The sequence below is a fragment of the Neopelma chrysocephalum genome, unplaced genomic scaffold, assembly GCF_003984885.1.
Source record: "Neopelma chrysocephalum unplaced genomic scaffold, ASM398488v2 Primary Assembly neopelma1_97034, whole genome shotgun sequence".
In the NCBI taxonomy this organism is placed as follows: domain Eukaryota; kingdom Metazoa; phylum Chordata; class Aves; order Passeriformes; family Pipridae; genus Neopelma; species Neopelma chrysocephalum.
In genome coordinates, this window is record NW_020925676.1 from 2,893,341 (window position 1) to 2,912,344 (window position 19,004).

The following is a 19,004-nucleotide window of genomic DNA, read 5'->3' on the forward strand; positions in this document are numbered from 1 at the left end:
TAAGCATTTTATAATTTTTAATAAACTACTGCTTTAATTTTTACATTCTTTTTAGAATATTCCTCAATATTGCTCTCTCACCTCTTTTACAGCCAAAACAATGGGCAGAGATACATTTAAATTCTGTAGGCATCTGCAATTCTATGCTAGTATTTACTCATAAATGCAATATGATTTATACAAGAGTGATAATCATATGTATTCCAAGTCAATTATAGTAGAAGGTCAGAAAATAACATACAAGTCCTTTTCTTATGTATAAGATTGCACACAATAGTGACACCAATGTGAAAAGCTTGTCTAAAGTGCCTTCCTGTCATCCAAAAATAGCTTAGTACTTATCATGCATGTACAAAGCTCTTGGATCTGAGAAAAAAATACACGATTAGAGAATGAGTTTTCCTTTTGCATGAGGTTTAGAAATACATTTGGGTAACAAAACTTGAATGAAAACCTTGCACAGCTCTTGATATATGTAGGCTACCTTTAATACAAAGATGTAGTGAACACGAGGCCCTGTGCCAAAATCTTGATTTGAAAAGGCTAAAAATGTCAACTTCTTACTCTTCATCTGAGAGTTATAATTTCACAACTGCACTTTCAGTTCTCCAACCAGGTAGTCATTTTCTCCCAACTTTTTCTGAATTTGATTAATAGACTAACAAAGGTTTAAAAGGTAAGAGTGGAGACACTGCTCGTGGACAGCACAAGTACTTAAAAATAGCTGTAGCTCAGAGAAGTTCGTGGCATTAAGAGAGGGGAAGAATAAAGTCTGATCCTCCAGCCATAAAAGAAAAGGCAATATTGTAATTTTCTTAGTTAAAATATGTAGCTACCTTACTAGAGCCATATTCTCAAATTAACAGGCACCCCAGTACATAGGCGAGGCTCATCAGACAGTAGCAAATGATCTGTCCCTGTGTTCAGTGAAACTCAGGTCAAAGAGCTCATGGTATAAATGAGCTCATGGTATGAATGAGCTCATGAGGCTCACATATGAAGCCTGCAAGCTTGTTAAGGAAACCTTCCTGTTGGACCATTGGGATGCTGCTCTGGAGTCACACCTGCACTACCTCAGATGTCACTCCTGGGACCAAAGCCCCTTGGCACGGGTGGCTCCAGTGACCTGTCATATGGCCTATTAATATAATAAATAATAAACTCATATGACCCGGCTGGTTGGGCTTCCAACAACCAAATCTGTTTATTCAAAGGAGACAACAGCTTACACGTGGGTTCGAATAGTAAACACGTCACACCATGTGACCTTAACAACCAATCACACCAAGTTACGTCACTGCACGTGTGATAGAGTATTTGGGAAACTACATCTCCCAGGGTGCTGTTGAGCAGCCTTCCTGTAATACGATCCCCACACTGTGAGGTGTCCCCCTTGGCTCCCTGCACACCCTCACACAGTCATGAATTTCCATTATTGGCTTGACCCAGGTTTCCTGGAGCAGCAGTCCCAGATGCCTGCTTTGTTTAATGAATTTAATCGCGGTGCAGCAACCTAATAAATAGCAGCTCGAGCTGGTGCCATTAGGGCACCAACAAAGGCACCCCTGGGTTTTTATACTGTCACAGTCCGCATGCCCGTTCCAATGGTGATTTTGTGTCTAGAGTCGTCTCACTGTTCTCTGGCTCCTGCAGAGTCTCTGGGTGATCGACAGCCCTTTCCCTGCCAGTGTTCAGGTGCCCGGGCCCCCTGTGTGAAGGGTCAGCCCCCATTCCTGGCACCTTTCCTGAAGCTCCAGCTGTTTCCCCCCATCCAGGGCACAACCTGCAGCTGCACCCCCAGCTACCTGCAGTAAATTTATTCCTCAGCAAGGCTTAAGCCCCACTCAGAAGCAGTTTCACAGAAGACGTGCTCACTTCTACAATGCTAAGCAGTTGCATGTGAGCACTGTGTCCCTGGCTTAGGAAAGATTTGATCCCCAGAAAAACCTTTAACTTCTTTTCATTTGCAAGAGCAACTACGAAAACTAGGTGTTGTCATCTCAATTTGCTGTATGGGTCACACTGGGATTTGTCTCCACATTAGCAGGGTACTAATGGCACGTCTTTCCAACCTCCAGAGCCAAAAGCACTTAGCAAATGTTCTGAGCTCATCATGCCTTGTAAGGAGATCCTCTTGGAATAAAAACACATCCTCTCATCATAAATCAAGAGAACAGAGATTACAAGAGCTAGCACTATATCAACATTTTAGGATGAGACTAAAACTGGTATAGTAGCAACGATCAAGCATTTTGTTTATTGGTGTTGACAGTCTGTTTCAAGAGAGAGGCTAGTGCAGCTTGTTGACTAGATTTTTTCTGTTGTCTTCCCAATCACTCCATATTCCCCAAACTATTTATACCAACATCCAAGAGAGCTGAAATACTGGAACTAAGTTCCTATGTTCCTTCAGCCCCAGTCTCTTTATTGAATTTAAAAGAGAAAATTGAGTATTTAATTCAAATGCTGAAAAAGTGTGTCATAAAATGTACTGAAATTGTACAATTGCAGTTGACAACAGCTGTTCTCTGACTTCTCCATCCTCATTAAGACAATGGGAAGACAAGAACAGCTGGACTCTATGGGGCTCCCTTTTTCAGCTGGGTATCTTGAATGGCAAAATCCCATTTAGAAAGCTATTTAAAATATGGATCAATCAAAGGATCAGCACAAACTGATGTATTCCTCTGAAGAGAGATTCACAGACTGTTTCAAACCATCATATGATCCCACACAGGATTATTTGAAACCACCGTGTTTCCAGTCCATATGGTATTTTGCTTAATAAGATGATGAGAAGTACACCATAAAACCGTTATCTACTTCTGGTATAATCTCATTAGGGGTAAAGATTTGTGCGTGGTACTCACAAACCTGTCTGTAAACTCATAATGTATTTCAGTCAGTGACTGAATGAGTTGAATTACATCTGCCCTTCAGAAATTTTATTCTTATATACTCAGAAACTGAAAAAAAGAAGTTCAAACTCTTATTTTGGTTTAATAACTGAAAGTAGCAGTGAGACTAGTTAACATCACTTACCTGTGTACCTTGACACTCCTTACTACTCTAACAACTCCATATTACACTATTTTAAGTTATCAGAGATTCTTTTTACCTCACTGATCAAAAACAAAAATCCTAGAATAAACTAATTTTCTCTTTGATGGCTTTAAACATTTCTTTTTTCTTTTATTGCGCACAAGCTACATTGATTTTTTTCCCCATGGTTTTTAAGAACAGAAATTCTTGAGCAATCAATTCGTATAGTTATATAGTAATATATTATGTACTTGTCACTGAAATTATTGTCATTTAACAACATTATAATGTTTTTAGTATTCACTTATTGAGCTGTCACATACTTACAGAAAGTATGTGACATTTTGGAGCATTTGTTTCTGTGGGGGTGCATATACTAAGTTGTCCTTTATTCATGAAAATGTAAGACCAGACTTAGACCATACCTGGGTTGAGAAACACACTTTTTTTTCCATTGAGGAAGTATTTTATCCTTGGAGACAAAAGACCTCAGCTACCCAAACTAGTAGTTTGGGAGTGAGGGATATAGGGATATCACAAAGTGAGGGAGGGATATAGGTGTATGTAACAAAGGATGGGAAGCAGGATGGGAAGCAGAGTGGTGGCTGATGAGGATCTGTTGGATAGTGGAGGACCTGAGCATGATGCAAATGATACAGAGCAGAAGGTGGAGATTGTACTGAGTCTGGATGTGGCAGAGTTAATTTTCTTCACAGCAGTCCATAAGGTGCTGTGTCTAGGTTTTGTTGCTTAGACAGCCTTGACAGCAGACTGTTTTAACTACTGCCAAACAGTGCTTGCACAGAGTAAAGGCTTTCTCTGCTCTTCATTTTGCCACCTTTCCCTCTCACAGACAAGAATTTGACAGAGGACTCAGTGGGACAGTGACATGCATTGACCACACAATATTCCGTACCATAGAATGTCATGATCTGCAATAAAAGCTCAGGAAAGAGAGGAGGAGGCAACAACACTCATAGTTATGGCCTCTGTCCTCCACTTCCCAAGCAGCCTTTACATCTGCTGAGGCCCTGCTGTCCAGCAAGGGCTAAACACCTGCTTGCTGATGGGAAGTAGTGAATAAATGCCTTCTTAGCTTTCCTGGTGCACACAGCTTTTGCTCTACTGCCTCTCAAACTACCTCTATCTCAATGCCTGAGTCCTTTCACCTTCCTTCTAATTTCTCCTCCGCCTGTGGGACAGGTCTGGGCAAATGAGTGGATGTGAGTACTCGGAACTCCAGGCTCCTGAACAATACCCAGAAAATCCAGAATCAAAGCCACACATTGCCATGACACCAGCCAGATCCCTGAGGAATGAAACCCAAGTGAATCACCTCAGAAAGGCTCATGGTTTTTTCTGTCTTCTAATGATCTTTGCTGGGATGCCCAGGAAGGCTTTTTGATGTATTGGCACCTCCCGAAGATCAGCAAGAATTACTGCCTTTGAGTTTTCTCTGTTACCTCTCTGTATGCAAGACATTATTTTCAAAATCTGGTATTTTTTAAAGACTCCTGGGCCTGTTATCTGTGCTTGAACCCATTCTGTTAACAGGACAGAGGAGCACTGAAAGAGCAGTGTTTCAAGGGAAAACCAGGTAAGTCTGGGAAAGATGTAGCTTGTGATTACTTTGTGCATTTATGCCAGTGCTTTCATTAGCTTTCTTGCTTTAAAAAAAAAACCAACAAAAAGCAAGAATAGACAAAACAAAAAAGAAAAAGCCACCTGCAATATCAAAAGTCCTTTTGGAAGACCTGCAGGAGGGATGTGTGGGTGTGCACAGAACTGGAACTGGACAGTTTTGTCCTCATTTGGAGGAAAGAGTATCATCCATCTAGAGGGAATTCTTTCTTGAACTCCTTGGCAATTATTAATCTGGGGGCCAAGCTTTAAGGGTTTACAATTTCACAGTACAGAGCGGCATAATTATAGTTACAATTCACGGCAAGGCATACCTTGCTCAAGCAATGAGACATGACAAGCCATGAATTTTTGTGAGATTATTAGCACACCATGAACAATGTGATAACATGAAAGGCCAAAGGTCAAAAGCAGAATCACTTTAATCACTCAGAAAGTATAATTACCCTGAAGTGCATTTCCCGGTCTGCTGTGAAGCAGAATGGGTTCAGGCAAATATAGTGCGTGTCCACTTAAAGGACATCAAGGCTGCTGCATCTCTTCTCCCCAGTAGCCAGTAAGCAAGCACTCATCTCCTACCACACTCCTAACTTAATCACAGTTTGTATTATAAATACAGTTTACACCACAAATGGTTCACATTCTTACAGACAAGGTTATATATATAGTTGGGTTTTTTTTTTTTGTTATTTACCAGCGTGAAATATCCCAATGTTGCCTCTTCTGGTGCTAAACTTAAAATATTTCTGTTTTGGGTTAATATAGGAGAAAAAAACCCATGAAACTATGTGCAACAGACTGTATGGCTGATAATTAGTCATATGAGCAGGATAATATATGTCTTTGAAGAATTAATTCAGTATTTAGCTGAAGCATCTGATACAGTATGCCAAGAAAAATCCATAAACACCTCCCAGAGTCAGTATTGCCATATGTAATGTTGTATAACCATCATTACCGTTAATTCACCATATGTTGTGACCATTCAGACCTCCACTGCAGCATCAGCTCTAGGACACAACTGTGTGTTAGTCACGGAACAAAAATCTGTGCTTCCTTACAAGAATTGAGAGAGGTATCAAATAAGAATGTAGAGTAAAATCAGATTCATTCCTGAAGACAGCAGTGGGGTTTGGTCACTAGCTTTGCAGAATGCATCAGATTTTTAAATGTATGTGACTGAAATTTCTAAGTTATTATTTTAAGATTTCATACTTTCCTGTCTCCATGTTTTTGCACAATCCAAATACCTAATTCTTCTGTTCGCTATTTATAGTATTGTTATACACAGAAACTTATATTTTAGACATGTTTGTACAACAAGGCAGTGCAAGAACATTCAATTTCTTGCATTTGAGGAAGATGTTTTACATGTGATCTACATACATGTTTGGAAAGTTATTAAAAATATGTTGAGTCTCATTCAAGACAAGTGAGGTGGCAGAAAATTTTCTTCAAAAGAGAGATGGGAACATTCTCTGATGAAGCCTGTTAGTCAAAGGCAAGAGATTTGAATTTTCAAATCAAAGATTTGAATTGTTCTTTGCCCAAAGGATGTATCTATCAAAACAGGTTTTGCACAGGTACACTTAACTGGTAGATGTAGTCCGAAATGTGTTTAATGGCAGCAGGATGCATATGCTACTCTTAAAGAATGCACAAGTTTCTCTGGCATGAAATCATCCAGAGCACCTCTCACTTCTTATGAGTTCATCAGAGTGCAAGAACAGTGCAATGTAATTGCTGATTAATTTTGTGTAAATATCTTAGATAAAAAAACACCTGATTTCCAATTTGTTAAATTTGGCAGCCTGATGTGGCAAAACAGAAGCTAGCTGTGCCTCCTTTTTGCAAGCTGTAAATTACTGATATACACTCTGTATCCTTTGTGGCTGGAAATGAATAATGCATTCACATGGTATACTTCTCTTGGTGAAAATTGCCAGGTACTGCTTATAGCATAACATGCTGTTGTTTCTTGTCACTCTTCATGCCTGTGCTTCACTCACAACTCAACTCTCATGCTACTCATTTAAATACCACTTCTAATGCAATTTTGAGGAGGAAAGGAAAAAGAAAAACAACAAACCAGGTTGATAAGCAAAGAAACAAAAAGATTTCCTAGGAAAACTCACCCAGTATGTCCTGCATGTGCTGGGAATTGGTAAATTGGCAAACTCTGACTGAGGAATCAAACCTGGGCAGCTACTCAAGCCGTTGACAAATTTACACCAGGGCAAGTAGCAGAATTACACTACAATACTCTTCACTATAAAAATTCAGCTTTGGCTGTCTTTGAACCCACTGTTTTGGCTAATCCATCTAGATGCCATGTCCAGCCCTGTGACCATCCTGGACCTTTGTAATGTGAGTTACAGTCCTGCTACACCAGCCAGCCCTTTAGAGAGAGGTTTGCACATACGATGTAAAACAGCTAAAATATCTCCTCAATTCTCTAAACATCATGAGTGATTCAAAAATCAGTGAAAAGTGATTGGAGATGCTGTTCTCTGACAAACACTCCTTATGAACCTGGCACAGTACATCTATGCCACTGACAACTCATCTTCAAGGAAAAAAAATCGTTTTCTGTCTGGTGGCATGTTGAGGCATTTACTTTGCCGAGCAGCAGGAACTGGAGGGATCCATTCATTCATAATGGTGCAAAAGAATGGATCACAGGGAATGTTATTTAAGTGTCTGTGGAGGTCAGGTAAAGTTTTGCCCCAAACAGAGCTTATGCTGGCTACCACTGTGCCAGGCAAGTTGTATAGAACTGAAGGGCTCGTGACAGATGTGTGTGTTTTGCTCAGACACACACACTCCTACAAAAATTAATTTATTCTGGCAGGGTGGTGAAAAATTGTTTTTCTTCTTCTCACTTATTTAATTGGATTCTAGTTACTCTAGGATGAAAAAATTGTTTTTAAAACCAGTTTGTTAAGATTTGTCAGGAGAGGATGGACCTATCATTTAAACCTGCAGTGCAATACATCCATGCATAGAAACTGAGAGAAACTTTATGGATCTCTCCAGAAACAGCAAGAGGCAAGAGATATGACATCCAGGATATACACAGTCTACCTGCCTTAGATACTGAATATCCAGAAAAGTTTAAATTTTGAAGGAACTGTCCTCCTGAATGCAGGTTGCTTTGCACATGGTAGCATGGACTGTTCAAGAGCACAAGGATGACACGAATAGCTTTGAACTTCATTATTCTACACTACTTCCAAATGCTCTCCCCTTCTCAGACTGAAGTGGGGTAGCTTTTGCTAGGTTTGGAGATGGTTAGTTGGAGCGATGACACTAATTGCATCATTAGCTATAATGAAGCAAGTTCCCTCTCTTCTGCCCTGGTGTGTAAGACCTTACCTGCAATATGTGGTGAAAGGGTAATGGCTCCTCATGGGTCAGCCTCTGTTTCTTAAAAGCTATCACTAAAGTGGACATCAGTGGGATAAAACATGGTAGGATACCCATGACCACATTCCTGGAAACATTCCCAGTCAGATTGGATGGGACTTAGAGCAACCTGGTTTGGTTGATAATGCCTGCTCGTGGCAAGGAAGTTGGACTGGATTACCTTTGAAGGTCCTTCCTAACACCAAAATATTCTATGATTTCTGCAGAGCACTGAGTGTACACCAATTTTTCATTCCATTCACTGTTGGAGGCTGTTAGGATTTTTAGAATGGTGGTTTTCCTCTTCTGTCTGTCTGTGCCAGTGAAAAGGCTTTCCAACCCTGAAACAGTAAATGTCTTTCTGGAGGCTTGTAAGAAGAAGACTGGAAAAAAACCTGATACAACCTTTTGCACCTGGACTTGGATCAGGCCCTGGTTGTGGCCAAATCAGCAAAGTTGGGCTACAGTAATTTCAAATCTCACCACAGCAACAATCTCCTTTCCCCTGTCAGCCTTTGTGCCTGCACAAACTGTCATGGTAAAGTGACATTCTGCTCCTCTTCTCCCTGGCATGCACTCCGGACATAAAAAAATATCTGTCCTGAGGTATCCAGGGGACCTGGAAACTCCTGCAAACTACAGGGCAGTGAGGAAAATACCAGAAGACCCTTTGCATGCAGTCACAAAAGAGAAGTTTTGCAATTTCCCATTTTCAAGCTATCTGCTAAAAATCAGAAAGGATCACCCAGACAAAGGCATTTTAGAGACTTTCACTGAAGTCCAGGAAACAGCACTATACTTTCTGAAATGCTATAACTGTACATGTATAATTCCTCCTCTAAAAGAGTTACTTATTCTGAAAACCACATGGTAAGGCATGAAAGAGTTTTGACAGTTTATTCATCAGTTCTACTAACAAAACAAAATAATGTTTCACAGAAAGACAGCACTCATTTCTCTTAGAATCTAGGTGAGGTTTTTTTACTGACTCTCTCAAGTTAAACAAATTCTCTTTATTTCCACTCTCTAGCTACCAGATATCTGAAATTCTGTCAGAGCAGTTACAAATCCAAATATTAAGACACACAGTTCACGATTATAAAAGAAAAAAAAATGTTAAATTTATGACTGGAAGAAATCTAATAACCAGTAAAGCCACATTCTAGAAAGGAGTAAACTAGAGGCAACACACAGCATGCAACTCAGGGAATGAATAAAACCCTAATCACACAAGTGTGTTTAGAGCTGTGAAATTTTAAAATGATACAATATGTGTATGTCACACTCAAGCTGTGGCATTCACATGCTAATGGCAATTAGCAGACCTTGATGACAATATGAAAGTATGTTTCAAATTGTTTGATGAGGATTTGCTTGACTCTCAACAAATGATTTCCATCAGAGAATGTTACTTTGGGGGATGAAAGCCCTGACTTAGAGGACATTTGGAACTACAGAATCACAGAATGGCCTGGGTTGGAAGGGTTCTTAAAGACCATCTAGTTTCAACCCCCCTGCCATAGGCAGGGACACCTTCCACTAGACCAGGTTGCTCAGAGCCCTATTCAACCTGGCCTTGAACACTTCCAGGGATGGTGCACTCACAGTTTCTATGGACAACCTGTGCCAGGGCCTCACCGCCCCCACAGTAAAGAATTTCTTCCTTATATGTAATCTAAACCTGCTTCCTTTCAGTACTTTAATTTCAGTTAGAGGTTGTTTTTCAGAATTTGTGAAAACTCAATTTCAAAGGGTATAAAGTGCAAAGAAGACAAGGACTAGATTCTCCAAAAAAAGAAGGAACAGTTTTAAAAAATCTGTAAGGACAGGGACCAAACAAAAAGAAGGTGGGGCTATTGTGTAGGGGTTTGAAGACATTTTGTACTTCTCAGCTATGATCATGCACTAGTGTCTTTGGTGTCACTGCCAGTGTAGGTAGTCTCCCTTGCAGACATTTTTTTCTCTTATATGTATCTCTTGAGGCACCTGCATTAAGCATGGTGAGCTTAATGCAGCACTGTCTTCCCTAGATATTGTAGCGATAAGGTTTTTTTACATGATTTTTTAAAACAGATAATCCCTGTTTGCCAGTGGAAACTGAAGAAAAGAAGTTTAAACAATCACACCCCCTTATCCATGCAATGAATCCTTACTGCAGAGAAAGCCATGGGTTGCTCTGTGTCCCAGCTAAGATGAACAGGCATTCCAGTTTTAAGGTAGTTCAATACTCAGTCAGCATGAATTAAACCAAAGCTAAGGGCAAAACTAAGCAATACTAATGGCAAAGAACAGTTGTTACTGAGACGATAATATCTCCAGTGAGAAAACTAGGATAAAAAAAAAAAGAAAAAGAAAGTAAAATGACAGCTTGTTCATAGCCTCTCTATCACCTAACCATCAAGTATTCATTTTTTATTTCTCTCCAGATGGCTATTCCATTTTCATTTCAAGCTGTACAAAAGTCAGTGTCCTACATAGCAGCTGGCAAATATTTCTTCATTGTCTTTTCTCACAAGCAGTGTGACATTTTGGCCACACTTTAATTAACAAAATTTGTCAGACTGTAGAAAAAAAAATAAGCACCTAAAGATTAAGACTTCGATTTTTTTCCAAGTGGTTTCACAAGATCAGAATCTTTAGACTATATTCTCAAAAAATTGTTACTTTTTCCCCTTTCAACGTGAGAAAATATACAGTCATTGAAGCAAAGGTATTCAGTGCAAACCTAGATAAATAAAAAATGCAGAAGACCTGTTAAATTGAGTAGTCATTTGGGTGACATTGAACTTGCTCCAACTGCCTCCAGGAAAGGTATGGAGGAGGCAGAGCCAGACTCATCCCAGCTGGAGGAAAGGAAATCTCTGGTCATCATGAAAGTGGTCAAACACCAGCACAGGGGCCTGGAGAGCTTGTAGAGTTTTTAGGCTTGCAGGTGTTTGAAATCAGCAGTCCAAGGCTCCAAGCAATCAGCATTGGATTGCCCTGCTTCAAAATGGACATTTGGACCACAGACTTCCAGAGGTCCCCTCCAACCTGCATCACTCGATTGATTCTGTCTCTTACACTCAATTCATGCATCCATCAGTCTGTAATCGAGTATAATTTATAATTTCTTTTTTTATCATAACATTCATCTTTAAGCACAGGAATTTTTACTTATCGACAGGGTCCTTCAATAAAGGACTTAAATATATAGCTCCCATAAGAAGAGTCTGTTCCTCCTCCCCTGCTCTCTTGCGATATGGAAAAAATCAACCCACCAGCAAAGACCTTCAAAAGGTCCAAAAAATTAAAAAAAAAAAATGTTTTCAAAGATCTTTGCTTAGGTAAATCTATGCTGGCAGGTGTTGTGAGGCAATGGTAATTTTTCCAAACACCTTCAGTTGCTGAATAATTTAGAGCTGTTAAACTATTCTACTATCTGTATCTATTACTCTCCCACTTCAACAACACCCTTCCTTCACCTGAGTAAGCCAAAACCAAGTTTCCTACTTATTCTTATGCAAACAGGAGGGGTTTTGTTCTACTCATTTTTACATGTACCACTAAAATCATTAAGTTTCTTTTTCTGGATGGAATGTGTCATCAGTATCACCAAACACACCCTTCTATGACTAGAATGCTAGGACCACACAGCAGGACACAAAACTGTGTGCTCAATTATTGAGAATACATAATCTGCTGACATGATACTCTGACTCTGCAAAGCAGCCCAAAGCAGGCCAACCCTGAATCACCAGAATTTGCTGTACAGGAAGCCACAGAAAAACACCGATTCTCCCTTTGCAAAAGCCCACTGCTGGAAGCCTGGATTCCAGCTCACAGCTCTGCCACCCATTTTCTCTGTGACCCAGAAGAAGTGTTTGCTTCCATTGCTGTCTCGATCCTCCCTCTCCCAATACTGAGAGACACGTTCCCTGACCTGACGGTTTTTGGGCAGGCTGCTGCCAACCAGCAATGCACCTCCATTCATTGACTTTGGAGGGTTTCTGTAAACAGTCTATTTTATCCTGGAGGATGAAATTTTAAAACTTTAATGGTGTGTTTTGGGAGCAGTTTTGGCAACACATAGGCATTCCACTGTGGCACGGCCTGCCAAAGAAGCCTCTCTGTTTCTAACCTTGAACTGGGTCTTTTTGTCTCCTTTGACTCATTAACAGCCCTTGAGAAAAGCAAAGTGAACCTTTCACTATACAGTTATAGCAGCATCTGAAGAAAAGGAAATCAGCTTCACTATATGTTAGTACTTCACAAATTAAAGCCAAGGCCTTCTTTAGGGAAAAATAATCAAATCACAACTTTTCTCAGCCTATATGCCCCCTGTTAGTGGTTTTCGAGATCACTGAAGAGCTCTGCAGTCAAACGTCATTTTCTCTTGCCATTTTGAAGAATGAAGCAAAACATATGCACAAAATACCACTGAATAAAGTCACTGAATAAAGTGAGAGTGCTCCTGGTTTTAGACAAGCCCCAGGCTCTTTGTTGATGCCAGCAGATGTTTCAGTATCAGCTATGTTCTGCTGACAGTGGGGGGTGTGAATGGTGTGAGAATACTCAAGCAGCAACTTCACCTCTAGCAATTGTATATTTGCTTAAAATGTGTTTGTTTAAAAAGAGTTCTGTCAATTAATAATTCTGGATGGAAAGACAGTTTTACAGTTTTCTCTCCACTGTGGTTCACTGCCCTTTCTTATCTGCCTGTAGTACACAGCTTCTCGCTAAATTGTCTCCCAACAGATCATCTTGCACTGGAGATTGCCTTGGAAGAAAAGTTGTTTTCTATTTATCGTTTTTTTAATTCCTGCTAAAGTACTGGGCTGCTGACAATAACAGAAGCCTTATTGCCCAGTACCATTGCCAGATCTTACCACACTGTGACATTACTACTGTTGGGTCACTTAAGGCCCTAATCATCACTACCTTTTTCTGTAGGTAGCCATTTCCCATGAAAAGATTTCATTTTATTTTATTATTCATTTAATAATATTATTATTTCATTTATTATTCATTTTATTCATTTTATTTCATTAAAATATGCTCCCACTCTTCCACGTCCACACTGAAAGGTCTAATTTAGGCAGCCCATTTTTCTTCAGTGTAGTTATTTGCAGTGAAGCTGGGCTTTGTGAATTCAGAGTGATACTGCCACTGCCTTGCACAGCTGCTCACGCTCACCACAGAATACCAGAACACAGTTCTCCTGCCTCATCTGCATTGAGTAGAGAGCAGTGGCAAATCGTGAACTTGATTTCTTGGCAGCAGCTTGCAACCCTCACCTACCATTGCTTGGTTTTGGCAAAGTTCTCACTATGCAGCCCCAGTTCTGACCTGATGGGAGTGACGGAGTCCTCCCCAGTTTGAAAGAAAGACCATGGATTTCATGGGGATGAAGGTAAAGCACAGGGCAGGGGGCTGGTTCACCTCACCCTCCCTCCATAGCAAGAAGGGAGAGAGATGTTTAGAGCTGGCAGAGTGATTTCTCAGCACATGGAATGCTCAACAGAGGATAGATCACTGATGGGAACACTGAAATGTATCCTCTTCTTCTCAGCCACGGTGTTCCCAGAACAGGTGAGAGACACCTGAGCTAACTGAACATTTGCTAATTCAGTGTGCTGGCTTTGGCTGGATTATAGTTTGGGGTGTGTTTGGATTTGTGCTGAAAACAGTGTTGATAACATAGGGATGTTTTCATTACTGCTGAGCTGTGCTTACACAGAGTCAAGGGCTGTTCTGCTCCTCACTCACCCCACCAGAGAGCAGACAAACAGCCAGCTGCATAAGTTACTCAGAGGACAAACACTGACTGTAACACCTCACACGCAGTGGATCTTTGACTTGACACATGCTGTATGAAGAGCACAAAGCAACTTGTGAGAGACAAATTAGTATTTCCTTATGGGCAGCAGGAGTTCAGGAAACAATGTGCAGATGATCAGTGTGATCAAACGATGTTCCATTTATTATTTAAATGAGTTAGCTTTTATACAGTCAGCTTTTTTCCGAGTATGTGATTACAACAAAGCGATTGGATAGCTCAGTCTGTGCACGCGTCTTGCCTTTAGCTCATTGGTTCTGATGCTCTGTCCACGCGTCCTGACATCATTCATGCCACCCAAAGTCCCTCCTATTGATCCGCCTTTAGGGACTTTCCCGAGATTTTCCAGGTGTCCCTTTATCTCCAGTTTCCCACAACTTTCAACTATAAACACGATTTTCTCGTACCTTACAACTATAAGCATATAGTATTCACAGCTAACAACTATAAACACACATAGTTTCACACAGTTTGCAAGTATAAACACACAGAGTTTCCACACAGCTTGCAACCTCCAAAGTTATGTCAAGCGAGGCCTAGTGCTTCTTAGAAATATGGATTTTTCATAATGTGTCTGTTTTCCTGCTGCATTTCCTCATAATATCAGGTATGACACAGAAGCCTGAAAAATGGAACAGAGATAAATATGAAAGGTCAAGAAAAAGTTCCCAACTCTTCACTTTCCAAGCAAAAACCTGATAGGTTCTGAAAATATAAAAGCTTTTGGCTCAAGTCCTGGAAACTTGCATTTCACTCACAGACAATGAAATTAGCACTTTATTTTAAAGTCTGTGTTTTTTCCATGTTTAGGCTTCTCATGGGACCTCACACAGTCTTAATAAAATCTTTTACTGTTCTGGAGACAATGTCAGAAATCCATATATATTTCATAAGATACGAAGTTTATTTTTCCTAAACCACGAGGGACCACCTTAGATAAAATCTGCATGAGAAAAAAGTTTATCATTTATATTAAATGAAGAAATCCAACATTATAACTCAGTGTAGGCCTGCTGGATTTTCAGTGTATAAAAATTAATTATATACTTCAGAACAATTTTGCATAAGCCAGTGACTTTTCTCCTTTGCAGGTGTATTTAAACATTTCGCATGCACTGGAGAATTACATTATTTAATGTGCTTCAGAGTATATTAAAAATGGACAGCTGACAAAAGTTTGTTCGGTTTGCATAGCAATTTCCTGTCTGACTCCTGATTGTGATCATTGTTGTTACTTCTGTCTAAATCATTTAATGGCCTGACTGGGTGGAAGCAGGGAGGGAAAAAGAAGGAGGGGAGAAGAAATCTCAGCAGACTGAGCCATGCCTTTGGTCAGTAGAGAACTGGGAGTTCCACAGGAGTCATCCACCTCTTTGGGACATTGTTCTGAGACAGTATTACCACTCTTAAGAGGTTGCACAATGCCACAGTCTTACCACTTGCTCCTGGCTGTATCAGCCCACCAGAAACCCACCATCACATTGCCACTGAGAAGCACTCAGGGCATGCACTCAGGGCAGAAGGTTCCCCCATCCCGCAGCAGCAATTCCTCCCTATCCTCACCTCTCCATCAGTGGCAATCTGGTCTAGTTGAAAGTGTCCCTGCCCATGGCAGGGGGTTGGACCTAGAAGGTCACTTCCAACCCAAAACATTTTATATTTCTATGATTCCGTGATTTATCTGCTCAGGGGACACTATGGCCTCTGCCACTGGCCAGAGTGCATTAAAACAGTAGCTTTTTCCTTTTATCTCATACTTCCTACTTCCAAAAAAATAGCACCCAGCACAATTTGAGATATAGTTCTAGGGCACTTTGTACTCCTGCTCTTCCTTGAAGACTGAGAATCTTCAGACATGAAATATGAAGGAAATTGTAAAAACAGAGAAATGTGATCCAACGTGGTGGGCCAGGTTCTCAAGAAATGGAAATTGATACAATTCAGCTGAAATCCTCTAAACTTAAGCAATTTAAGATAAAGAATCTTGTCCATAGGCCAATGCAGTGTTACTTTTTAGTCTTGTGCTTGAAGTGGTTGAATGTGGAACTCGGATGAGATGTTATGTAGTTTTTAAAGATGTCAATTTCTTTGCATCCTTTGTATTTCCTACATTTCCTAAAATTCCCCTCACAATCCCATATTCCCTTTCTATCAAATATCCTCATGTCTTTTACGTTGGCTTCTCTCAAACTTCTCAGGCAGCAACACTGGCTTGTGAAACACTGTTGGAGGTGCTTTAGAAGAAGCTACCAGAGAAGTGTGTTGCCTCGTGGTTTGGTTGGTGAAAGCATATACTCCTCAAGCTTAGGTTATTCAGATGTGAATTTGTGGACGTGAGACGTGCAGACCTGAGTGCATCGACAAGAGCTCTCATGCTGCAGTTGTCTACATTCAGATATGGGATTTCTGGTCACCTGCACTCCTCCATCTCCACCAGCTGGAGCTGTACTGTGCACCAGATGACCATATGTGATGGAGTGTCTCTGCATCACATTCTCCATTACAAAAATACTACTTCTACATTTGCTAAAAAAAGCCCTGGAGAGGTGTTAGATCTGTTAGGTCTGTTTTCTGCTCGACTTTACCCAGCTAGAAGATAAACCCCAGATCCAGGACAACAGTTTGTGAGCCATTAATAAAACACAGAAGGTGACAGACTCTAAAAGCAAGTTTCAGTTTATGAAAAACCACAGTGCAAGAACGAAATTGATGTAGTGCATGTCAGAAAGACAGATGTTTAGGGAAATCAATGCCTCCAGTCCTCCCACACTGACACTCGAGATGCCAGGAAACCACACAAACCTCAAAATTGTCAACAGCTGTACATTGAAGACATATGGCATAGGTCTTTCATGGCTTTACACCTGAAACTCTGATGGTGCGAATTCATGTGGTGTTAACAACTCACCATCACTTGCTAGAAGTTGTGGGCATAAAATCAAGATGTGGTAATAAAAATCCAAGGGACGTTTCCCAGGATAAGCATTATTCAGACCCATAGGAATTAACATGGATTGTCTTCCTGGTAGATAGAATCATAGAATCATATAGGTTGGAAAAGACCTTTAGCATCGAGACCCACCACTAATGCAGCACTGCCTTGTTAATCACTAAACCATGTCCCCACGTGCCACATCCACACGCCTTTTGAACACTTCCAGAGAGAGCGATTTCACCACTTCCCTGGGTGGTCTATTCCAATGCCTGACCACACTTTCAGTGAAGAAATTTTTCCCAATACCTATAGTAAAACTCCCTTGATGCAACGTGAGGCCATTTCTTCCTGTCCTTTCACCTTCCGGTGTATTAGATAGATTATAGGAGCCAGGTCCTGCACATTAGTGTGGGACATTTTGGAAAGATAGATGAAGTGAAAACCCTGTAGAGAGATCATGATGAAGAAGAGACATACTCACATACAGATGCAGATTCCTAAGCCTTGTCAGTGCATTTAAATATTCCTCCTGCTGATATCTAGGTCCAACAAAAAAGGAGAAAAAAACATTCATTCCAATAAGATCATAGTAACAAGGCAGTATGGAACACCTCACCCCTTATTGATATCAGCCGCTACCATCTGCGTGAAGAATGTACTCCAAACTGTCTCATTAGAATCTACTTTTAATTACCTAGTAATTTATTTTGCAACATAGCAGGCTATGTTGTGTTCAACAGCTGATTTTTGTTCTGCAATAATGTGTTTTTATGATAAAAGATCTTCAAGGTGCATAAAGATGGGTAAAAATGTTAAGATAGTTTAGAATATGAATTTAAAAATAAAATAGATGAGTAAACAACACATCTCTCACAGCTTTGTCTTAGTAGTGTGTAGACACATTTTTTCCCTTGTCACTTGTAGGCTGACAGCATCTATGCCATATCTTCCTCTGCAAGTCGCAAGAGGGGAGGTTGGAATTAATATTTGTTTAGATCTTCTTTTTAATCTAGCTTTATATATTACACACTCAACAGGAATGCAAAAACTCATATCTATAAAAATGTTGGGTTTTATCTCCTTTTCCAAAGCAAATCCTGTTTCAGATTTGTCACCGCTTAACATCAGGAAAACAGAGTGCTGCTCAGGTCACCACTCTTTTTGTCAGCAGCAAAGATAGCCAGCTTTAACCAGGGGTGAAACAAGGAGCTTTTAGAGATGGGCTTTGCTCTGGTACCAGCCTAATAAGTGTAAGATTGCACAGATGAAAATTTTAGCATTTCTTTTGCCAGCATTTTTTACTAAACGTTGCTCATTTATTGCCTCTCTGTTGTTTTCTTGTTCTAATCCTTTGGGATAGCAGGGACAGCTGGCTTCCTCCTCAGCCACATTGCTCATGTGCCTGGGTGTGAATGGGCTTCTCTGGCTTCATGAAGGCTATCCCAGTTTTGCCTTCATGGTGAAAACACAGTGGTATAGCTAGCTGTCGGTGCAAAGTGCTTTCTTCTCCTCACTCTGGAAGGTGGGGAAATTTCTATACATCAATCTGTTGGAGATTTTTCATTTAAAGAATACACCTCCTGTGCTGCTTTTGGCTAGGGTAGAGTTATTTCTCTTCACAGTAGCTGGTAGGGGGCTGGGTTTTGGATTTGCACTGAACACGGGGCTGATAATATAGTGATGTTTTTGTTATTGCTGAGCAGGGCTTGTACAGACACAAGACCTTGCCATTCCTTGCAATAACACAAGTAAAGATCTCACATGATCATTCACACTAGTTAAGGACACCCTCCTTCCACCCTCAATCCTTTAAGTAATTCCATGCAACTGCTCACTTTAACACCTTTGATCTGAATGACACTAAAACAATGCTGTATTTCCAGGAAAACTCCCATTAAAGGCAAAACAATTTTTTGTGATTCCTTACTCTCTTCTACACTAGAATAGTAAAGAGTTTGACCAAACTAATTTACTTTGCTTCCTTTAGTTGCCTCTGCCTGATGAAACCATAGAAGATTCCCAGAGACTAGAAAGAAGCAGCTGAGAGCAACAAAAAACCCCAAACCCAGTTGTACCTCCCAGTTCAAATATATCTACCTCCTATGCTTCCACCCTGCCTACCCTAGCTACAGAAATAAGGGCAGTGGATGGCTCCCTGAGCAC